Source organism: Peromyscus californicus, unplaced genomic scaffold (genome assembly GCF_007827085.1).
Source record: "Peromyscus californicus insignis strain IS unplaced genomic scaffold, ASM782708v3 Scaffold_9__1_contigs__length_137607984, whole genome shotgun sequence".
Classification (NCBI taxonomy): Eukaryota; Metazoa; Chordata; class Mammalia; order Rodentia; family Cricetidae; genus Peromyscus; species Peromyscus californicus.
The window spans coordinates 9,754,285-9,776,787 of record NW_026294617.1 but is presented as its reverse complement, the minus strand read 5'-3'; the positions used below and the strand labels follow the sequence as shown (position 1 = coordinate 9,776,787).

The 22,503-nt window shown below is 46.8% G+C and overlaps 1 protein-coding gene across 4 annotated transcripts in view; it reads left to right on the top strand.

The window, feature by feature from the left end:
- The first annotated feature begins 2,705 nt into the window (after positions 1-2,705).
- The window catches only part of Gpr160 (G protein-coupled receptor 160), a 40,324-nt gene continuing 20,526 nt past the window's right edge, over positions 2,706-22,503 (top strand). For 2 of the 4 annotated variants that reach the window (XM_052731896.1, XM_052731894.1), the window contains exons 1-2: positions 2,706-2,818; positions 21,064-21,160. The gene's annotated coding sequence lies outside the window, so the exon portion shown is untranslated. Of the gene's footprint in view, positions 2,819-3,549; positions 3,725-21,063; positions 21,161-21,637; positions 21,773-22,503 lie in introns of those variants that run through there. The other 2 variants (XM_052731895.1, XM_052731897.1) reach the window with 2 other exon arrangements.

Genomic DNA, 22,503 nt, shown 5'->3' with positions numbered 1-22,503 from the left:
GTTCTTAGTCTAAGATTACTGTTCCACCCCTGCTCACAGCAGGAAGGAAAGCAGAGGAGAGAAGAGGAGGTTTTCCTCAAGAAAGCAAGCCTTCCCGGACTTTGTTCTGCATCTCCAGGGCCAGAACCACGTTGACTGGGCTCCCCCAGCGATGGCATCCGTTGCACTTGAGCTTGGTACATCGCCTCCCTGAAGGAGTGTGGGACTCTCCAAGAAGTTGAGGTGGGGAATTATTGAGACAGTGTCTGTCTCTCGTAGACATTTGACAATTCTGAGGTGAGATGGTTGGGACAGAAGCCTCAGATCTAGGTTTCTAGGAGCTCAGGAACCTATCTTAGTTCATTTCTCTGTTCCTGTGACAAAATAAGCAGGTAGGGCTTATCTGACTCAGTCTCCAGGATACAGCACATCATGGCGTAGAAAGCAGGTGGCCGGAGCGGAGTCAGTGTAGTCAGGAAACAGAGATAAAAGCGCATCTTGTTTTCCCCCTTTCATTCAAAGACCCCAGTCCACATGGATGGTGTCACCTACATTCAAGGTGGGTCTTCCCACCTCTGTGAAGCTTCTCAGAAAAATGTCCTTCCAGACACACTCAGCGGTGTGTTTCCATGGTGACTCTACATCCAATCAAGTTGCCAAAGAAGGCTAACCATCACAGCACCCTTTCGGATGAATTTTGTAGCAAGCGAGGCAGAAGAGGCCAGAGGAGAGAACCTGGGAATCAATGGGTCTGTCACAATCTCACCACCAGCTCCCCAAACAGGATCCTGCTCTGGGGAGGAGTCTAGTATGTAGTCACTCTAACACCGCTAGATGGGAAAAGTCTCAGGACAGTGTTGATAAGAAATTTGGTAATGGGGGGAGAAAGTGGGCATGTGGGGATACTTGGGAATGCTAGGAACATTTGAAGACCAATTCTGCCTCCTGGATCACTTCATCCTATGAAAGTGTAGGCTGGCTGCTCGGAGCTACTTCTCCCAGCCCTGATGCTAGCAAGGCACTTCTCCTTCATACTGCTGGATATGTTTAGCCTAGCATGTAAGGTTGGCGTACACCTAGTTCAGAGAGACGTATGACTGGCCTCTTTAAAGTACACACTCCACAGATGGTGACTTGTCTTTCTTAGGTCTATGCTCTGACTGCACACCTCCTGCCCTCCCTTCCTCTCTGCAAAAGGGTCCCCCAGCCATTTCTGATGCTCTACCTTCTCTCTGAAGGGAGTGCGGGGGTGGGGGTGGGTGGGGGAGGGGGACAACGACAAGGGAGGGACACACACCCCTCTGGGCTGAAGCATTTCACAGCCTCACTTGATTTCATTCATCGCTCCTTTTTCCAGGATGTCTCCTCTGAGCTGGGAGGCAGGCACACGCAATTCCCCTTACAGCCCACATGTAACACCCGAGGGGCCTTTGCTACCATGTCAGTCCATTTCTGAGTTCCTGGCAAGGTCAGTTCAGCCCAACTGGGAGGGGGAAAGGCGTAGGCTACAACCCGGAACATGGATCTGCTTGGAGAGGAGTGGGAGAAAAATCGTGTCGTATTTTGAATAACTAACAAGTCATAGGTTCTCAACAAATATTTACTGAATTAACACTGGCCAGCAAAGAAAAAAAACACGATATGTTCTGCAGATTTTGATTTTTAAAAATCAGGATTTATAGCGCACTAAGGTAATTGGTAAGTGGCGCATGCGTCTCAAGTCATGTCGCCTTGGGAATATCCTCATCTGTAAACAATTGCCAAGGGTAAACTTGAGAAACTGGCCGTAGAGCAAGAGGTGGTGTTAGGAGCACCTCAGGCTGGGCTTGGATCCTCAAGATCTGGCACCAGGAAGGGGTCTCCTTCACCCCAAACCCTGCAGCCTTCTGCCAACTCTTTTCCAGCCGTCCCGGGGTGGCAGCCTTGGCCGCCTCTGGTCGCCTCACCGGCAGGGGGCGTCCTACGCACTGTCTAGGGAGTGCCTGCTTTTTCCAGTATGAGCCAGATGGCGACCTCGGTGGACTCAGGCAGTTTACCCCGAGCGCTCCGGGCCTGGCTAGGCTGAAAGAAAAAAGGAGCAGCCGGATTACTCCGGCAATAACCTAGGACAGGAAGGGGTGGGATGGGCGGGGCGAGCGGAGGGGAGAACGCGCGGCTCCGCCTCTTGGGGCTCATCTGGGGCGTGTGGAGCGGAGGTGGGCGGGGCGAGCGCCGCGCGGCTCCGCCCTTTGGGACTCACCTGGGGCGACTGGAGCGGAGGTGGGCGGGGCGAGCGGAGGTGGGCGGGGCGAGCGGAGGTGAGCGGGGCGGGGCCCCGCCCCTCGAGCAGTCTCGGCGGTTGGCTGCTTGAAGCTACTCGGGCTCCGCGGGTGCTGAGGAGTGCGAGCTGAGGTGAGCGCGCGGCTCCTGGGGGCCACTGACGGTCGCGTTGCCAGGAGGCGTCCCTTCCTGGGACTCGGGGTGACGCCGCCAGCGGCGGGCTTCCGCAGAGCGGACGAGGGGCAGGGTCCCACGGGCGCCCGGCCCCCACGCCGCGGTTCCCAGCCCTCTGCATCAGGCCCGGGGCTGAGGTGGGTGTGTCTCGGTCCTCGCTGGCTTCCCGACACACGCCCGGCGCACCCGGGCTCGGCGACTGAACCTTGGGCTCTGCCCTGCCGGCGGTTGGTACTGGAGCGCGGCGGCTGGCTCGGGGACCCGCCCCGGGGAGCAGGGGGCTGAAGCAACTTCTCTCCTGCGGAGTTGCGCGACCGCATCACCTGGCTGCAAGAAGGAAACACGCTCGCTCCGTCCCCAGCTGTGCAAGTGATCTGATAAGGGCGTTGTTGCTCAAATCCCAGAGGTAAATAACACCCGTGGTTACAGAGGACACACGAAAGGTGCTTCCGCGTGTGCTTTGTATTTACGAACGTGTGCAGCACACATTGGCAGGGCCTATGGCTAGCGTTTCTTTATGAATCAAGATTTTAAAGTTACTGCGGGTTGATGCCCATGAGAAGTGCAGGGACTGGAAACCTGTAAGATAAAACGTTAGCCTTAAAGGAGCAAAGCGACTTGTGGACTTTGACTGTGTCCTCGTTTTGAAACGTTCTGGAATTTGAGGAAATGTTTTTAGTTTTAGAAAGGGTATTAATTACATTTAAAATTTTTTAAACGTGTGTGTGTCCTGTCTCCCTGTGGAGGTCAGAGGACAAGTTTCAAGGAATAATCTCTCCATGTGTGTTCGTGGTTGGAACTCGTGTTCTGGCTTAATGGCAAGAGCCCTGAACTATCTTGCTGGCTTCATAAGGAGTTCTAGGACAGGTTCCAAAGTTACACAGAGAAACCCTGCCTCGAAAAACAAACCAAAAAAAAAAATCTGATCTTTTAGGATTACTGACTGAAGTTGAAATATGCATTGAGGATTTGCTTCGAAGTTTGGGGGTTCAGGAGTACACTGGGCCGTGAGAGGTTAACAGGCAAAACTGGATGTTAGGCATGCAATTCTTTACTGTGTCTGTTTTTGCACATTTTGGGTATTTCCCTTTAAAAGTTGCAACACTGCCTTTCTTTTTCTTTCTTTTTTTCCTCCAGTTCAGCACTATACAGGTGACTCTAGTTTCAAAGCCTCTCATATATCATTATTTTTCATAAATTGGATGTGAATACTGCCTCATCAGACTGACCCTAAAAGATCATAGTCTCTGTCTGTCTTACACACTGCACAGGAGATGGCACCGCTGTTTGTTAGTGGATCAAGTTGATGCAGGTGGGTGCTGGCTCAGCTTTTTCCGAACACACACCATTAGCAAACCTGGGGGTTGGGCTGCCTCCAGTCAGGCGGTTTGTATCAAATGTGTTAGCATTTTTCCCAATGGCTCCAATCCCTTCTAAGTTATACTCAGCAGAAAAACAGGCCTGGGCTTTGGGTATGGCTCATCAGTAGAGCATTTGCCTGGCATGCTCCGGGGCCAGGGTTGGGTCTCCAGCACCCTTCAACCCCCCAAAAGAGAGCAGAGTAGGAACTGCCTGCGGTCCACTTGGGATCATATGCACTTCTGCACATCCTGTATGTCACTAGTTTTTGTAATGATGAAGACAGCATAACTGAGCGGGGCTGGACTTAGTCCTTGAAAAGGATCTGTATTTTCCCGAAGTTACTCCACTTTGCTTTCAGGATCGAGAAACAAACATCCGGCCTGTAACAAGCCGTGTAGCATGCCCATGCCATTCTTTTCGTTTGTGTGGAGAGAGTTACATTTGTCCACATTCTTTTTCCTCAGATTTTATCCTGTAATTCTTACTGTGCTCTGCCGCACTCGATTGGCACATTGTAAAAGTGTAGATTCTAAGCGGGAACAATGGAAGCGCAGCAAATAAAGAAAGGGGATGCAGACTCCGGAAAGAGAAACCCACATTTTAAGTAACTTCACTACAACTGAGTTTAATATTCCTTTAATTTAAAAGAGGCACCACATAAAACTCTGCCTGTGACAATGGATTGCTGAAGTGTTAGACAAACCACCTCAAAGGAAAATGTGAGTTTGTTCTTGAGTCAAATATGAAGGACCGCGCCTCGGAACACAGATTCAGGCTGCCCAAATACATGTTCTGATGTGGAAATGGTTTCATGATGTTTTTATAGGACAAAAAGTCATAAATTAAGCCACTTAAAAATATGCACTGCCAGAAACATCAGGTAGGCCATCACAGCCAAGAAGACAGCCCAGCTGTAGGTCTCAGATGCTGACTGGTAAGTCCTTAGCTCTTGATGATGGAAGATAGTGGTGTGCTGAGCTAATACCTTCCAAAGGATTTTACGTGGGAGTCACAGGATGTTAGAACTGGGCGGAGTTGTTAAGGGGACTAAAGATAGCCCAAACTGGCTTGACTCTGGACCTACAGCATTCCAGTTCTCTACAGCCATACAGTTCTAGTCAGTTAAACTGTACATACGTATGATGGGTTTCTGGGGCTGGTGGTTTGTTCCTTCTGGGAACTTGGTTCACAGTACCTCAGTACAATCTTGTGGCATGTGGTTCAGTTTTCATTGTATGAATAAAAGAAATATGCAGTGGTGGTCAGGCACTTAGACCCATGGGAAACCAAAGTCAATAGATTCATTACAGTTTTCCCAAAATGAGGTGGGAGGTGTGCGTGATTTTTTTCACCTCCACTGCTTGTGGCCATCTCACAGTTTATGGGAGGGTCGGAATAAAGGCTGACACATATGGACATTAACCATTCGCTAAGTTAACTAATCTTTCCTGTAGGCCACAGGTTACCTCACTGTCTCTGCCTTCTGTTAGCTGGCTAAGGAAATTGGGCCCTTAAAGGAGCCCCATTCTTTAAAAGGAGTTTCAGTGGTTTGGGGTCTGGTGAGGTAACATTATCACCCATTTCAGGCCTGTCACAATTTTTTGTCAATAGACCTATTTCTTTAATAGATACAGAATAGGCTTTTTTTTCCATAACACCCCCCCTTTTTTTTTTTTTTACAAAACTGCTCAACGGTTTTTTTTAAAATTACCCGCAAACTAGAAAGATCAGTTTTCCATCAACAAGTGAATAGATTAACAAATTATGTTTATACAAAGGAAAATCTTGATATACTATATAATACTAAATAATACTATAGATCTCAAAAGCATTATGCTAAGTGAATTAGTTCATATACAAACACCTACATTTAAAAATATTTTTATTCTTTGAGAATTTCATATAGTATATTTTGATCATATTCACCCTTGCTCCACTCCTCACCTTCACCTCCCTATCCACCCATCTTCTAGTCTGTCTTTTTTTCTTTTCTTTTCTTTTCTTTTCTTTTCTCTTCTCTTCTCTTCTCTTCTCTTCTCTTCTTTTCTTTTCTTTTCTTTTCTTTTCTTTTCTTTTCTTTTCTTTTCTTTTCTTTCAGCCCATCCAGTCCAATTTATGTTGCCCAACTACCCTTGGGTGTGAGCCCTGCCCTGGAATGTGGCGGATCTACCAAGAGTCACACAATTAAGGAAAACTGACTCTCCCTCTCCCAGCAGCTCTCCAACGCCAGTGGCTCTCTGGCTTGTGGTTAGATTTTATGCTCTCCCGTCCCTCCCCCAGGCAGGAATTTTTTCTGGCTTGAGCTTGTGCAGTTAGTTTGTGCATGTTGTCACAAATACTGCGAGTTCCTGTGTCATTGTCCTCTGGTATCTTGAAAACATTGTGTCTTTGATGTTATCCACCCCCTTGGTGCTTACACTTTCTGCCCCTTCTTCCTTGAAGATCCCTGATCCTTGGGGGAAGGAGTTTGATGTAAACATCCATGTATAGCTGAGCACTCCAGTCTCTCATTCTCTGCATGTTGACCAGTTGAGAATCTCTGTGTTAATTACCATCTGTTGCAAGAAACTTCTCTGAAGAGGGTTGAGCAATGCACTAGTTGATGGGTATAGCCATAAGTAATTAGGAGTTGTTTTAATACTGTACCCATTTGGCAGAATAATGGTACCAGGTTCTTCCCCAGGACCTATCTAGCCATAGGTTCTGGGCCCAGTTAACAGTTCCAGGTATGCAGTCCGTCTAATGGAGTGGACCTTGGATACGATCAGAAAGTGGCTGTCACTCCATAACATGTGTGCCACTGTTTTATCAGTGGGCATATCTTATCATTTATGATTGTAGTTTTCAGGGTTCACAGTTCAGTAAGCTTGAACCTCTGGGCGTGTGAATAGTACTTTCCAGCAGTTTGAAAGCTTGCCAGTTGGGGTGAAGCTTCCAGTTGAGAACCAGCTAGATTTCCCCCAGTTTTGTGACTCAAGTATGTAGTGTTTTCAGCAATAAGGTCTTACTGTCAGTTTCTGAAGAGTAACCAAGAGCATAAGCAATGAATAAATAGCCTGTACTGTTTGGGGATCTATGGAGCTCCATTGGCCAACATAGAGTAGGCTTTTGTATCTTTGGAGGTCATCAGACTTAGGATCCTTAAAGCCTGTTAAACACACTATTTTATTTCCCCTTTGGTTTTTCAAGGCAGGGTTTCTCTGTGTAGCCCTGGCTATCCTGGAACTCACTTTGTAAACCAGGTTGACCTTGAACTCAGAGAGATCCACCTGCCTCTGCCTCCTGAGTGTTGGGATTAAAGGTGTGCGCCACCACTGCCCAGCAAAACACACTAATTTTTTAAAAGAAAAAGATAACAGCAGTCTGGTAGCCAAGTGAGTGGCACAAGTGTCTCTCTTTAAATTTTCTCCCATAGTATTAGGATGAGATCATAGTCCCATTTCTATTCCAACGTAGTTTTCTCCCTACTCCTCTAAAATAAGATGTGGAGAGGGAAAGTTGTCAATCTCCTCGGTGACAAGGCAGTGGCCTGATGCATCCTCTCTTCTGATAGATAGTGTTAAAAGCCCTTATGTTTCCACAGCTGTGACACTTCTTTATCCCGATTGTGTGGCTAAGAGGATAAACACATTAGAAAGGCACACTGTCCCTTGTTGGCGTAGAAGTGAGAGGGGAGGAATGGCAGCCGAGTCGGCAGCCATGTTTGAACACAGGACTCTCATGTGCCTCAGCTCTCCTCTCCTGGGAGTGTGATGCAAGGACGTTTTGATTTTCTTTTCTTTCTTTTCTTTTTCTTTTATTTAACTACCATTTTTTCATTTATTTTACATACTGACCACTGTTTCCCCTCATATTTTGATTTTCAACAAAGGGTGACATTGAGGTCTAAGGGAACTAAAAGTTGGCTTCAAGTCATTATTGTCCTTTTTCTTTCTAAAGGTCTGTTTTTCTTTATGCGTATGTGTGTATTTCTGTGTGTTTGCCATGTATGTGTGGGTGCCTGAAGTGGTCAGAAGAGGGTGTCAGATCTCCTGGACCAGAGTTACAGATGATTGTGAGCTGCATAACAAGGATGCTGGGAACCAAACTTGGGTCCTCTGCAAGAGCAGCAAGCACTTTTAACCTCTGAGCCATCTTTCCAGACCTCTTTGTTGTTGTTTTCTGATACAAGGCCCATGTAACCCAGGCTGGCCTCAAACTCTCCATGTACCTGAGATGACCTTGAATGTCTGCCACACCTGCCTCCACCTCCTGCTGTGATTCCTACTCTTGGCTTTCCATATTCCGGGGATTAACCCATAGTTTACTGTATGGTCGGCAAGAACTCTACCAATGGCTCTGATGTCCTCCTCCTCTCACTCTGAAGTATGGAAGAAGAAAATTTAACTAAGAGTCCATTTAGTCTTTTTGTTAATTATACACTTTTTAATTTTTGAGACAGGGTTTTACTGTACGGTCCAGGAACTCATTATAGATCCCAAGCTGGCCTCAAGCTTATGGGTAATCATTCTCCTCTCAGTGCTAGGATTACAGGCAAGAGTCACCTTGCCAGGCTTCCCGTCTGTTGTTGTAGGGGCAGAGAAGGAGGTGTGTGTGTGTACACTGGTGTGCTCACCTGCTGATGTGTCTCTGGAGGCCAGAGGTTGACGTCCGGCGTCTTCTGCTGTCATTCTCTACCTTGTGTTTTGAGAGATGATCGTACTGATCTTGGAGCTCACCATTTCAAGTAGTCTAGCAAGGTTGCAAGCTCCAGATCCACCATCTCTGCCCCAATTCCAATACTGGGGTTCTGGACACACCCCATCGTCCCTGGCTTTTTCACAGTATTCTGGGGCTCTGCATCCTCTTGCTTTACCACCGATCCACCTCACCATTCTCTCACAAACTTGTTTAATTCTCACAACTCTGCCTTACACTGGGTATCACATGACAGCCCATTTTTGGAAGGGAATCCTGCTTAGAAGACTTAGTTCACTTGATGGCCTGGGACTGGTATCGTGACTGCAGTTTTAGGGCAGAAGCCTGAGCTCAGCAGTCTGAGCGAGCTAGACTGACCCCTACCTCCTCCCTTACCCCACATCCCTTGCCTCCCCTCCCCCCACCCCGCATCCCTATACTCCAATTTTAAAAAGCAAGTCATGATAAAACAGAGAAAGGGGACTCAGTCACCATATTGGGAAAAGAGGCCTAATGTCCCCAAGTTCATCTTCAGGGAAACATTAACTTTAGGTTTTAATGGAGAAAGAATTGGGGCAGAGGGCAGGAGATATATGTGCATAATGAAGCAGTTCTGATCAAGGTGTGGCCTGGTTGACTAGTGTCTCAATTCTGGTTCTGCAAGGTGGTCCAAAGAAGTTGGTACCTCTCATCACTTTAGGGAAGCAGTCTGGTTCCTACAGGGTGATGACTTCTGATCCCAGGGGAGCATCCCCCAACAGAGATTTGCCTTCATCTTGAGGGTAGTCTGCCATGGGAGGTTTCCCTGTCCCTGGATGTCTTCCATCTGGAAGGGAATGAGCTAGGCTGGGTAAACAGCTATCCCTAGATCGAGTAACATGCATGTAACATGTATGTGCAGAGTCAAGAACTGAACCAGTCCTTCATTCAGATGCTCTGCAAGTCTCAGTGCCTTTTACCAAAAGTAGACTCCAACTGCCTGCTACAGTAGCGCCAAGATGGAAACTTCTCTGTGAAAAGTGAGGGCGGCATTATTCCCAGCCTCTCTTCAGTGCCACACGGTATTCCAGAATCTCCATTATGCACCTGTTATCCATCTGGGTGCTAGCTCAGTAGTACAGACAAGCTCATTCGCCACACCGCCATGGTGACACACTGGCGACATGAGTCGTAGCCATCAAATGTCGTATTAGGCCATCACAGTTAAAAAGAAAACTGAACCTGCATTGAACATCAGATTTGGACCTGAGAGATAGCTCAGAAGGTAAGTGACCAAGCCCAACAACCTGACTTCAGTCCCCAGAAGTCACATGGTAGGACAGTTTGCTTTTGTGTGTTTTCCTCTGACCTCCACACACATGCTATGACACGTGCTTATGTGTGCACATGCACACACAAAACAGATGTTTAAAAAAAGAAAGTTACACTTTTTCCATGAACTTCTTCCAAGAAATGCACGAGGAGCACTGCATCGCCTCCTCTTAGGAGAGCTCAGGGTTCTTGTTCCCTCAGCTCTCCACTGTCCCTAAGTGCTTGCCATCCTGGGGTTTGCTTCTCTTACAGGGAGTCTGTCAGACATGTGGGCAGGGCCAGCCGCACAGCTCTGAGAGTGGTGAGCTGCTAGGGGAGGCCTGTGGCACAACAGTGGAACCCAGTGACTTGTGTGTTGCCGGGCTATCAGCATTGGTGTCCTCCAGTATAAATATGAGGAAAACTAGTTGGGTAGAGTGGAGCACATGCCTATAATTCCAGCAGCTCTGGAGGCTGAAGCAGAAGCATAACCAAGTTCAAGGCCAGCCTGGGCCATATAGCAAAACCCTTTCTCAAACACACACACACAGGGGCTGGGGCCATAGGCCAATGGTAGAACACTTGCCTAGCATCCCCTGGGCTCTGGGTTCCAATATGAGACAATGTTATTATTTTTCTGTTTGCATAAATGTGTATGTGGTATACGTGTGTATGTGCATGTTTACATGTGAGGGGCACACATGTGGAATGATGACACATTGGCACATATGTTTGCATGCACGTGGGGCCCTTAGGCTGACGTCAGAGTTGATCCTCAATCATTCTTGCACTTTAGTTATAGTCAGGGTCTCTTAGTCAAACCCAGAATTCCCAGAATCTGGGGATCCCATCTCCACCTCCTAAGGCTGGAACTGCGGGCTGGCTCCCATGCCGTCCATTATTTACTTGGGTTCTGGAGATTCAAACTCCAGTCCTGATTCTCACTCCACAGGACTTTAGCCACTGAGCCAACTCCTCAGCCCTGCAGTACCAGAAACAAAAGTGAAGTGCCAGCCGAAGGGAAGTCAGAGGCCCTGTCCTCTGAGGACGTGAAAGGGCTAGTGCTTTGTGTCGCGCGTGCGCGCGCGCGCCTGTCCCGAGAGAGCACAAGTTGGGTTGTACTGGCTGGCTTTATGTCAGCTTGTCAGAAGCTCAAGCCATTTGGGAAGAGGAGACCTTAGTTGAGAAAATGCCTCCAGATTGGCCTGTGGAAAAGCCTATGGTACACCTTTTAAACTGTAGATTGATGTGGGAGGGGCCAGCTTACTGTGGGTGGTGCCAACCCTGGACTGGAAGCCCTGAGGTGTATAAGAAAGCAAATGAGCAAGCTTTGGAGAGCAAGCCAGTAGACAGCACTCCTCCATGGCCTCTGCTTCAGTGCCTGCCTGGCTTGCCTGGTGATGGACAAGCTGTGAGCTGCAACCAGCCCTTCCTCCCCACGTGGCTTTGGTCATGGTGTTTATCCCATCAAGAGCCCTAACTGGAGCAGTGGTCATTTCCTCATACTCTTCTGCTTTTCTGGTTTACATGATGTTTTAGTCCTGCAGAGGGGGAGTCGGTGTTGGAGGCCTCGGGGTGGGAAGCGAGTGCCCAAAATAACCCATCGGAAGCTCCTTGGAAGTCAGAAGGTAGGGCTTGGGCATCGGGGGAACTCCAGCCTGACTCTGGGAGTCAAGTGGATCCTGAGGCTGGGTCCCAGAATTGCCCTGAGCTGGATCCCCGACATGCCAAGGGTCTGCCAGGATTTGCCCTCTCCCCAGTTCTGCTCTGCCCACCTGACTCTTGTTAACTGCCAGTCTGCTTCTATATGCTGCTTAGGCATGGCTTCTCAGAAAGCTTGGCTTGGATGAGGAACTGAGGCACTTGCCCACAGCCCAGCCTCCCAGATGCTTCCGCAAGTCGAATCTAAGGCAGCTTGATTTCCTCAATTTAAAACTTTCTGTTAAGGATCATGGGGTCAGTGTTCTCATCTCTGCTGTGTCTGCAGTTTCATCACAGTTGAAGTTCTCTTCAGAATATGGTTTCCTTCTCCAGAGTCCTTGAGTTCCACAGGCCTGGGCACCCACAGAAATGAGCCTGTGGAATGATTTGGGGGAAAACAGGTACTGTTTTGAGGTCTTTGTTGATAGACTACCACTGTAGACATGTCTTAGTTGAAAGGGCTACAAATGGAATGCCTGCTTAGGCCCAAATACATAAGCCCTTCTTATAGACACAGGTGTTTTTGTCAATGGCAGGCCAGCGGGCTGATGGTAGACCTTTCAGGGGGCTCTGGGATTCAGGTTTGACTGTGTGCTGCCGTCATCTCCTTGGCCAAGTAAAAGAGGGTTGACTGGCTGTTGGCTTGAGAACAAAAGCAAGACAAAACAGTCCAGAGCAAGGACTCTGGTGTGTGGGACCTCAGTGTCGTATTGCCTTACTGTGTTTAGCCTCTCCGCATCATTCCTCTCACAGTACAGAACAGATCAGCTTTTGCTGTCCACTACTCCATATTTGTGAGTGAATCCACCTCACAGGCAGGATCAGGGAGAAGGGGCATGTGACCCTTCTCCAACTCCTTTTAAGAGGTCATGTACAACAGCAGGAAGCACCGGCTCCTTTGGGCCATATAGCCCAAGGTCATGGGCAGAGCAAATACCATTACAGATGTAATCCAGCTTTCCTTCTAAACTTAATACATTTAACATTTTATAAACAATGTTAGCATTTTAACCTAGTTGTCATGCTGTGACTCAAGTTTACCATTTTGTTTCTCCATGCCTTTGTAAATAATAATACCTTCATACCCTTTCATCAATTTTCAACCATTCTCTTAAAAAGTAGAGGGCTGGAACTATAGCATCATAGCAGAGCACTTCTCAACATGTGAAAGGCCCTGGGTTTGAACCCCAGAACTAAAATAATAATAAAATAAAATTTAGTTAACTATGCCTATCGCTCATTTTTATTGTAAATTATTCTGTATTGAATGTAATAAACCCTTGATCCCATTTCACAGTATTCAAGATGGTTGTGGTGGTGGTTTGAATAGGAATGGCTCTTATAGACTCATGTGTTTGAATGCATGGCCTATAGAGAGTGGCACTATTAGGAGGTGTGGCCCTGTTGGAGGAAGTGTGTCACTGTGGGGGTGGGCTTTGAGGTCTCAGATGCTCAAGCTATTCCCAGTGTGGCTCACAGTTCACTTCCTGTTGCCTACAGATCAAGATGTAGACCTCTTAGCTACTTCTCCAGCACCATGTCTGCTGCCTGCTGCCTTGCTTTCCACCATGATAATAATGGACTAAACCTCTGAAATTGTAAGCCAGCCCCAATTAAATGCTTTCCTTTATAAGAAGTGCCATGGTCATGCTCTTCACAGCAAGAGAAACCCTAACTAAGACAGTTGCCATAAAAATAATTACAGATTCAAACATTCTGAAGAATAAGAAGTTTTCTTCATTATTACAAAAGTATTTTACCTTATGGAATATGTAAGATAGTGTAAAAAGTAAATGTGTACCTGTGTTCTCCTCATCTGGAGATGGCCATCATAGGTATGTGGCAGGGGCACATTACCTGGAAACTTGATAGAATGCAGACTCTTAGGTCAACCTCAACATATATCGAATAAAGATCCTTCACTTAATTATGCCACATTCAAGTCTGAGAACTACAGGTATGCATGGCCATGACCTTACCAATCTATAGGCCTTTCCTCTCACAGTTGTGCACAAGTATCTTTCTGGGGGTCTAGGGGAATTCTGTCACGCCTGCCTAGAAAAGGCTCTGCTGTGCATGGCTTGGGCTCTGTCATTGAACACGGTGTGTGACAGTGTTTTCCTGTTTGCTCTCTTTTCCCCAGAGCATATATCTCATGGCTTCAGGAAGTCGTCCATCTTCTGACTGTGCCATAGTTCATTTGACGGACTCCTATTGTTACAGGTTGTTTTGATTCTTTGCAGGGAAGGTATTTTATGGCTGTTGGAAATACACCAGAATGAGCTGGTCCCGCTGTTCCTTCCTCACTTCCTTTTAGTTAATTCTTGGAATGTTGCTATTGGACCAAAGGTATGATGGCTGTAAATATTCTTTATATGCTCCAGGAGTGTACAAAATGCTCCCATGCTAGCCTAGGCCTGTGTGAGGTGGTCTGTAGACAAATGGAGAAGCAGAGCTTTGTCTCCATTTTTATCTTGCCTCCAGGACTGGCTCAGAGGAGACTCTGAGGTCACTCAAAGGTGAATGGAGGAGGGGACATAAGTGACAGCGGGGTGGGCAGTGGCCTGTGGTGGCAGAGTTCTTCCCTGGCTGAGTCCTGAGTGGTAACAGATGCCACTGACTAGGAAGTGGCCTCTTTCATGGTATGTGTGCTGTGTGCCCAGTTTAGACTTTCCTCCCAGTGTCCTGGAGTACAGGAGTAAAATTTACCTACAGTAATTGCAGGTGTGAAGTGACTACTCTGTAATCCCTAAATCTATAGAACGTGATTGGGACCAGACTTGGATTTGCTTCGTAAGTCTGAGACTTCTAGGTTACAGAACAACAGATGCTCATATTAAGTAAACTTTATTCTGGAAGGTGTCCTAAGATTTTTTTTTTTTTTGATAAAGAAAAAGTGAACTGTCAGATCTACAAATGTGATTCAATTAGGGATTACAGAGTAGTCACTTCACACCTGCAATTACTGTAGGTAAATTTTACTCCTGTACTCCAGGACACTGGGAGGAAAGTCTGAACTGGGCACACGGCACACATACCATGAAAGAGGCCACATCAATGCAGTCTGCTGCTAGACCTGAGCAGCCAGTGATCTGCTTTGTCTCATATATTCTAAGAAGTTTTATCTAAATGGAATCTTAGGACATGGTTTGGGGACTTGGCTTCTTTTGATGGGGGAGTATGTGTGGATATGGGTGTTCATGGAGCCCAGAGGACAACCTCAGGTGTTTCTCAGAAGCTATCCACCTTGTTTTTTTGAGATATGTTCTTTCATTGGCCTAGAGATCCCTGTCTTCACCTCTCTAGCTGGATTGCAAGTATGCATCACCAAGCCTGACACTTTTTGTTTATGCTGGGGCTGCACTCAGGCCCTCATGGTTACAAGCAAGTGCTTTATTAGAAGAGACATCTCCCCAGGATTCGGCTTCTTAATATTCATTTTTGAGGTTAATCTGTGTTGTAGAATTTATCAGTAGTAGGCCATTCCTTTGTATTGTTAAAGGATTTGCTTTTATGAAACAACATAATTTCTTATTTATGAACTGATAGGCATTTCAATTGTTTCAATTATTTTGGTTTTGGTTATTTATACAGTGTTGGTTATTACAAGTGATGCTTGTTACTATGTATATGTATTTGTATAGGTTATATTTTTATGTCTTTTGGGTGAGTTTCTAAGAGTGTAGTTGTAGAATCAAGTTTATGTTTAACTTTTTAACAAACTATTTTCCCAAGTGTCTGTGCAGTGCAAGACTCTAAGCAACAGTGTGTGAGGGATTTAACTTTTCCACTTTTCCGCAGCATCCAATGCTGTCCATCTTTATCAGAGCCTGTCTTCATTACTTTTCTACTGCTGTGCTGAGACTCCATAACCAAGGCAACTCATAGAAGAAAGCATTTAATGGGACTTACAGTTTCAGAGAGTGAGTCCATGACCATTACGATGGGGAGCATGGTAGCAGGCGGGCAGGCATGGTACTGGAGTAGCAGCGGAGAGCTTGCATGTTGAGACAACAACCCCAAGGCAGAAGAGAGCTAACTGGGAATGGCTTGGGCTTTTGAAACATCAAAGTTCTCTCCTGGTGACACACCTCCTCCAAGACCACCTGTCCTAATGCTTTCCAAAAAGTTCCACCAGGTGGGGACCAAACATTCAAATATATGAGCCTCTGGGGGATATTCTTTTCTTGTTTGGTTGGTTTTGGAGACAGGGTTTCTCAGCTCTGGCTGTCTTGGAACTCGCTTTGTAGACTAAGCTGGCCTCTAACTCACAGAGATCACCTACCTCTGCCTCCTGAGTGCTGGGATTAAAGTCGTGCACCACCACTGCCTAGCCTGGGGGCTATTCTTATTCAAACCACTACACAGTCATTCTCTTGAGTATGTGATAGTGTAGCATTACAGTTTTGTTTTGTTTTTGTTTTTGTTTTTCCAGAGCTGAGGACCGAACCCAGGGCCTTGCGCTTGCTAGGCAAGTGCTCTACCACTGAGCTAAATCCCCAACCCCACAGTTTTTTATTAACATAATTTTCATTGATTATTTGAGAATTTCACATAATGCACCCTGGTCATCTGTTGTGGGAATTTTGATGGCATTGTGACACTTCAAGACTGTTAAATACAGTTTACCTTGAATCAGGGAGTAGAGCTAGCAACTAGCTGTAGATGTAACCAACCATCTTATTAAATAAGAAACACAGAACCAGTGCAAAGAAGAAAGCCAAGAGATCAGAGCTCAGAACCTTACCCGTCTGCTGCAGCTAGCCTCTTCAGTCAAGAGAGACCTACTTCCTGAGTGTTTGTCTTTATATAGACTTTCTGTTCTGCCTTCTCATTGGTTGTAAACCCAACCACATGACCGCCTCGTCACTGCCTGCCTGTACAGACCTCCAGATCTTCTATGGTTGGTATTGAGATTAAAGGCGTGTGTCTCCAATGCTGGCTGTATCCTTGACCACACAGAGATTTACCTAGCTCTGCCTACCAAGTGCTGGGTGGGATTAAAGGCGTGCACCACGACCGCCCAGCTCTGCTATGGCTTGCTATTAGCTGTGACCCCCAGGCAACTTTATTTATTAACATACAAATAAAATCACATTTCAGTACAAATGAAATATCACCATAACTAGCTGACTGGAATTGGCCATAGAGAAACTTGGATGGAGTTTCTAAACAATTTGGATAGAGAAGACACACAGGAAGGAAAGGGTAGGGACTTGAGTTTAGCTCTTCCTTTTGGTTTTGGAACGAGTGAAGAGACATGATTCCTGCTGGGTCTCTAGCCAAAAACCATGGTCAGCTGGTTGCTTCTTGGCCTTTCTGATCTAGCAGGTTTTTACTCTCACATCTGACTTCCGAGTCTTTGTTGGTAAAATAGAACAATAGAGACTTAGTTTAAACCTACATATGGTGGATGTGGGACCAGAAGGCCCTCCAGGCCATGGCCTGAGTGGCCAGTGGGATGTTGACTGTGGGGCCCTGGGGCCCAGATTATAATTAATACATGTGCAGCCACTAAGCTGACAGAAAAACATCCATCACCCTTACTTCCTAGTCTTAGGTCTCCCCCTCCCCAGTGGCCTTCTCCTCCCAAAAAGATTTTAAAAAAAAGTTCAATTTGTGTTGTCCTATGGTCACTGGAACATGGTCAACCTCTCAGTGGCCAGCCCCTTAAAGAAAAATGAATCCTTTCCCACCTCCACCCCTACCCCTGCCAGTAGCCATTATTGTGGAGAGCTTGCTTCAGCATCCTTATCAAAATTTTTAAGAGTTCTCTTTGATGGCTTCCTGTCTGGGCTGGTTTGTTTTGTTTTGTTTTTTCAGGGAGGGTGATGGTGGGCGGTGTCACAGGAACCTTCTATGTCCCTCTTTCTCAACTGTGAGTCTGCTGTCATCGATACCACTGCAGGAGAAGCTTCCTTGTCCTTTACAGTCAGCAGGAGCATGGATCATAGACTTCCACATGGTTGCTGGCAAGAGCACAGACCACAGACATCCACCTGGCCTCCCCAACATGGCCCTCAAGTGGCAGTATGGACCACAGACATCAACATGGCCTCAGGTGGCAGCACAGACCACGGATATTGGAATGGCCTTGGGTAGTAACACAGCCCCTAGCTGCAGCAGCACCACAGACCCAGACAAGGCCCCTGGTGGCAGCATGGACCACAGTCATCAACATGGCCTCAGGCGGCAGTACAGGCCAGCACATCAACATGGCTTTTAGCAGCAGCTCAGGCCTCTCTCTACCGTGTATGTGCCACTTGGTTCGTCCATCCTTCCCCCCCCCCCAGTGGCCTTGGAAACCATAGCACATTACTCAGTACCTCTTTACCCACACAGCTCTACATGCAAATACTCTTTGCCACAAGTCATTGGTCTGGACCAAAGACTCTGGTCTCTGAAGCACCATAAATACCTGACCATGGCTGAGACTTCCTCAATCACAGCCATGCTTCAGGTTTTCATCTTCATTGGTGATGACGTGCTCCCAGATCTGGTTCTGCAACACCAGTTCCTCCTCATGGTCCAGCAGCTTGTAGATGGAGTAGTTGGGGTTCACTGACTCAGAGCACTATATCTGGGCTAGTATGACAGCTGAGTTGGTCAGACTTTTCCAGCACATTAGTTTTAATTGGCATTTTCTTAAAGGTAAATAATGATGCAGAGGACTTTTTCATCTGATTATTAATCATTTTATGTGGTGAAATGACCACCTAAACCTTTTGCCAGTCCTTTTTAAAACATTAATTTTTTAAATTAAAATATAGTTACATCATTTCCCCTGCCGCTGCCTCCTATCCCTTTCATTCCTCCAGTGCCTTCTCAAATTCGTGGCCTCTTCTTAATTATTACTGTTACACACACACACACACACACACACACACACACACACACACACACGCACGCACACGCACGCACGCACGCACACACGGTGGGGAGTCAGCTGAATGATTTAGTGTTGCTTGTATGCACATGTTTTAGGGCCGACCACTTAGTGTTAGACAACCATTTAGGGAATGCATCCCTGAGGAAGACTAGAGGGACTAGTTCTCCCTCTCACGGCAGTTGTTAATGTTTTTCATCTAGAGATGGAGCTCTATGAGACTTCCCCATCCACGCTGGCATGTCAGCTAGTGATGTCAGTGTTCTGCCCTTAAGCAGCCACACTGCGATTTCATAGGTGTAGAAGACACAGTCTTGCAGCAGACTTCCTGGTCCTCAGCACCATCATCAGTGACATTCCCTGACCTTAGGTGCAGGAGTTGTGTCCTTGTAGATGTGGGGGCTAGGGTCAGGCACCCCACTGTCTATAATGGTCTCCATCTGCTTCAGAAGGAAGCTATGATGGCTGGAGGGGCGAGAGCAACCTTACCTGTGGTCTAAGGGTAAGTGTCTGGAACACAGTTAGGAACGACTGGCATAGAAAAGGGGCAGGAGTAGGTCCTCTAAGATCCACGGTGTCTCTAGCCATGGCTGGCTGGCTAGGTTTCCAGCACCAGGCAGGCATGACTTTCACTTTCCTCCTATTGATCAGACCTAAATCCAATTGGACAGCTCTTTGTTACTGCCAAGATGTAAGTGCCACTGTTGCACCTTTAGGGAATCGTGCTCTGCTGTCATTGTGTTCATAAGCATTCCTTCCTTGGCAGCTTTCACAGCAGTAGAAAAACTAGTTCTCAGGGAAGAGGTCTTCAGGTCAGATCCAACCTGAACCCTCTGAATCCTGTCGGCCAAAGTGATTGTTGTCTTCAGCAGTAAGGACTTGCCTCCAACTCCTGGGAGACAGCCAAGGGCAACAGTAATAACCTGTATTGTTTGGGGGCCTTTTGAACTCCCCTGACCAATGCTCAAAAGGAAGTTTCTCATGCCTGATACTGGGGTTTGTTAAGTAGTCTAGCTCTCGGGAAGAGCACTACCATAGTACCGTGTGTGTATGTGTGTGTGTGTGTGTGTGTGTGTGTGTGTGTGTGTGTGTGTGTGTGTGTCAGTGTGTCAGTGTGTCAGTGTCAGCGCACGTGCATGTACCTACACTTTGTCTTAGTTACTAATCTATTGCTGTGAAGAGACATGACCAAGGTAACTCTTAGAAAAGAAGGCATTTCTTCGTTTCAGAGGTCAGTCTATTATCATCATGGCAGGAAGCAGACAGTAATAGCACTGTATAGCAGCAGCTGAGAGCTTTACATCCTGAATGGGGGGGGGCAAAGAGACAGACAGAGACTAGGAAACCTCAAAGCCCACCCCCATTGACACACCTTCTCAAGGTCACACCCACTCCCCTCACCACACCTCCTAATCCTTCCTAAACAGTCATACTAGGGACAAAACATTCAAAGTGTGAACCTAGGGGACCATTCTCGTTCAGGCCACCCCCACTAATGTATTATACATACAGTAATATTCCCTGTGGCTATTCCAAACACCCCAGTGTGGCTGGCCCCTCCTCCTCCCTCCTGCTGTGTTTTCCTCGTTCCCCTCCCACTTAATGCCTCCCCTTTCCCATCTCCCCTTCAAATCATCTGTATCCTGCTATTCTGGTCTCTAGAGCGCCTTCTCCACCCCAAAGGTTCATTTTGACTCCCTGGCTTCTGCAGTTATTCCAGGTTGTATACTCACATCTAAAGATTTAGAGTTAGGACCACAAATGAGAGAGAACATGTAGCATTTGTCACTCGGGATCTGGGTGACCTCGTTCAGCATATTAGTTCCACCCATCTACCTGTAAATTTCATGATCTCATTTTCTTGACAGCTGAATAGTATTCTGTTGTGTACATGTATAAATTTTCACTATCCATTCATCAACTGAAGGGCATTTAGACTTTTCCACCTGCTCGCGATTATGAATAGAGTGGCTGCTTGTCTGTGGACCTGTGGTGAGGGAGTCCGTCATGGAGGAAGAGCACACTGGAGCAGAGCTCATCACCTCATGGCTGCCAGACAGCAGAAAGAGACAGGAGGAGACTGAGGACAAGATAGACCCTTCAGAGTCATATCTCTGGTGACCGTGTGTCTTGAGTCAGTCCATACCTTTCTCAGTGTCTGTCACCTTCCAGTACCACCATCAGATGATGAAGAATCCATCAATGGGTTAAACTATTGATGAAGGCAGAGCCCTCCTAATGCAGTGAGTTCCTAAAGTCCCAGCCACTATCAGCCAGGCCTCTAATACATGAGCCTTCAGGGACATTTCAGATTCAAACCCTGAAACACAGCGCCAGTTGGCCCTCTTTTCCGGGGTTTGCTATTACTGATTTTTAACTCAGCTATTCTGGGGAATGTGAAGTTGCATGTCGTTGTGGTTTTAGCTTTTCCTAATGACTAATGTGGGGAGCTTCTAGATGTTGCTGGCTGTTTATGCATTTTCTACTCAATGTGTCTTTTCAGTTTTGCCAATTCTGCAATGAGTCACCTTTTTGCTGAGTCCAGAATTCTCTGTGTACATAGTGTGGCCACACGTCATTCATTAGATATATGTGTTGGAAGTAGATTTTCCAAATATTCCTTTTTTTTTCTCTTTTGATATTCTATGATTGGAATTTGATTTTTGAGTTTCTAATCAATTTCTGTGCTTTTCAAAACATTCCAAAGAATTTTTTCTTTTTTACCTGCTCTAAAGGTTGCAGAGATAGCCTCCTGGCTGATGGCTGGACAGAGGTGCTCATCACTCAGCTCTTCCAGAAAGAAAAGCTAAAGATGCATAATTGTGTTCCGAGGTGAGTGGTCATTAGAGCTCCCTGGAAATTAGAGATTGGACTCCTGTGAGAGTCTGGGACCCTGGACAACAGCATAGTAAGGAAAACAGAGTCTTGGTGCCTGCTACCCCACATCCACAGCTAGAGGAAGACAAGCCTCCTGTGAGGGAAACAGGCCCAGCACACAGTCAGTGTTTGTTAGCAATTTTCACCCCTGGAAGTTTGCATAACCTTCATGCTTACAGCTCACTGATGTCAGGAACCTGGAAATGTACAAGTATTATCTCCTTTGGAAAAGGAGCACACGTATTCCACTGACTGCCACCCATGCCCCAGGGTGAACTTAAACTGGCACTGAATCCTCATCTGTGTCCCATCTTTGGAATGCCACAGACATTCACTCTGCCCTATATATACTGTAGGGGACAGGCATTGTGACAGAAAAGTGTCACCCTCTAGAATCAGGAGATAAGAGTGCTTTCCCTTTGAAAAGGTCTGGCTATCAGGAGCGTGGCCAGCCATATGCATATAGGCTCACTGAAGGCCCACGAAGTTCCTGCCGCCTATTCCCAGTACACTACACTCAAATGCCTATCAGCAAGAAGAGTGCAATGTTCCTGCTGCTCTGCCTATGTGAGTATGCTGAAGGGTTTTTGGGCAATTCCATGGAGTCAAGCATTGACCAGTCCCCAGATGTACATAGCCAAAGAGAACTTGACTCAGCTCTGGCTATACAGTCCACCTGGGTGCTCTGTAGAAGAAGCACAAAGGAGCACCAAGATTCGGCTCCCACCCCACCCAGGAAGTCTCTGCTGCCCTACCCACTCCCCCTGTCTGACCACATGCTGCTGTCAAGACTGGGTATAAGCCCCACCAAGTGAACGTTGAACTTCCCAGCTTCCTGTGAGTGTCTAGTCTGCACCGCTGATTGAACCACTGCTGGAGCCTCTCATGCCGAGAGCCTTTGCTATTAGCAAAGCTGGCATCAGCAGATCCTGAAGCCCTTTGTCTGAGAGGGCTCTAACTCCCGCTGTAGAAGTACCTCACCCCCATCACTGTCTGCTCCACAGACCGGTGCGGCACACACTGCACAGAGTCATTAATCACAACCAGGGAAACTGTTCTGTGGTGGCCATCTAGAATCAGAGCCAATATTGCACAATACTTCAGTGTACACCTTCAGGGGAAATCTGCCTACTAAGAGGGTCATTTCATCAAAATAGAGATTTCTGAACTCCAGGTACACAGATCCCAGTGTAGGAGCATAAAGAATCTGAATGGATGAGGTGGCATCCTCTCAAAGAAAACTCTAACTATGGCAATAAGTTCCAAATAAACAATGAAAAGGAATGATTATTACTGGG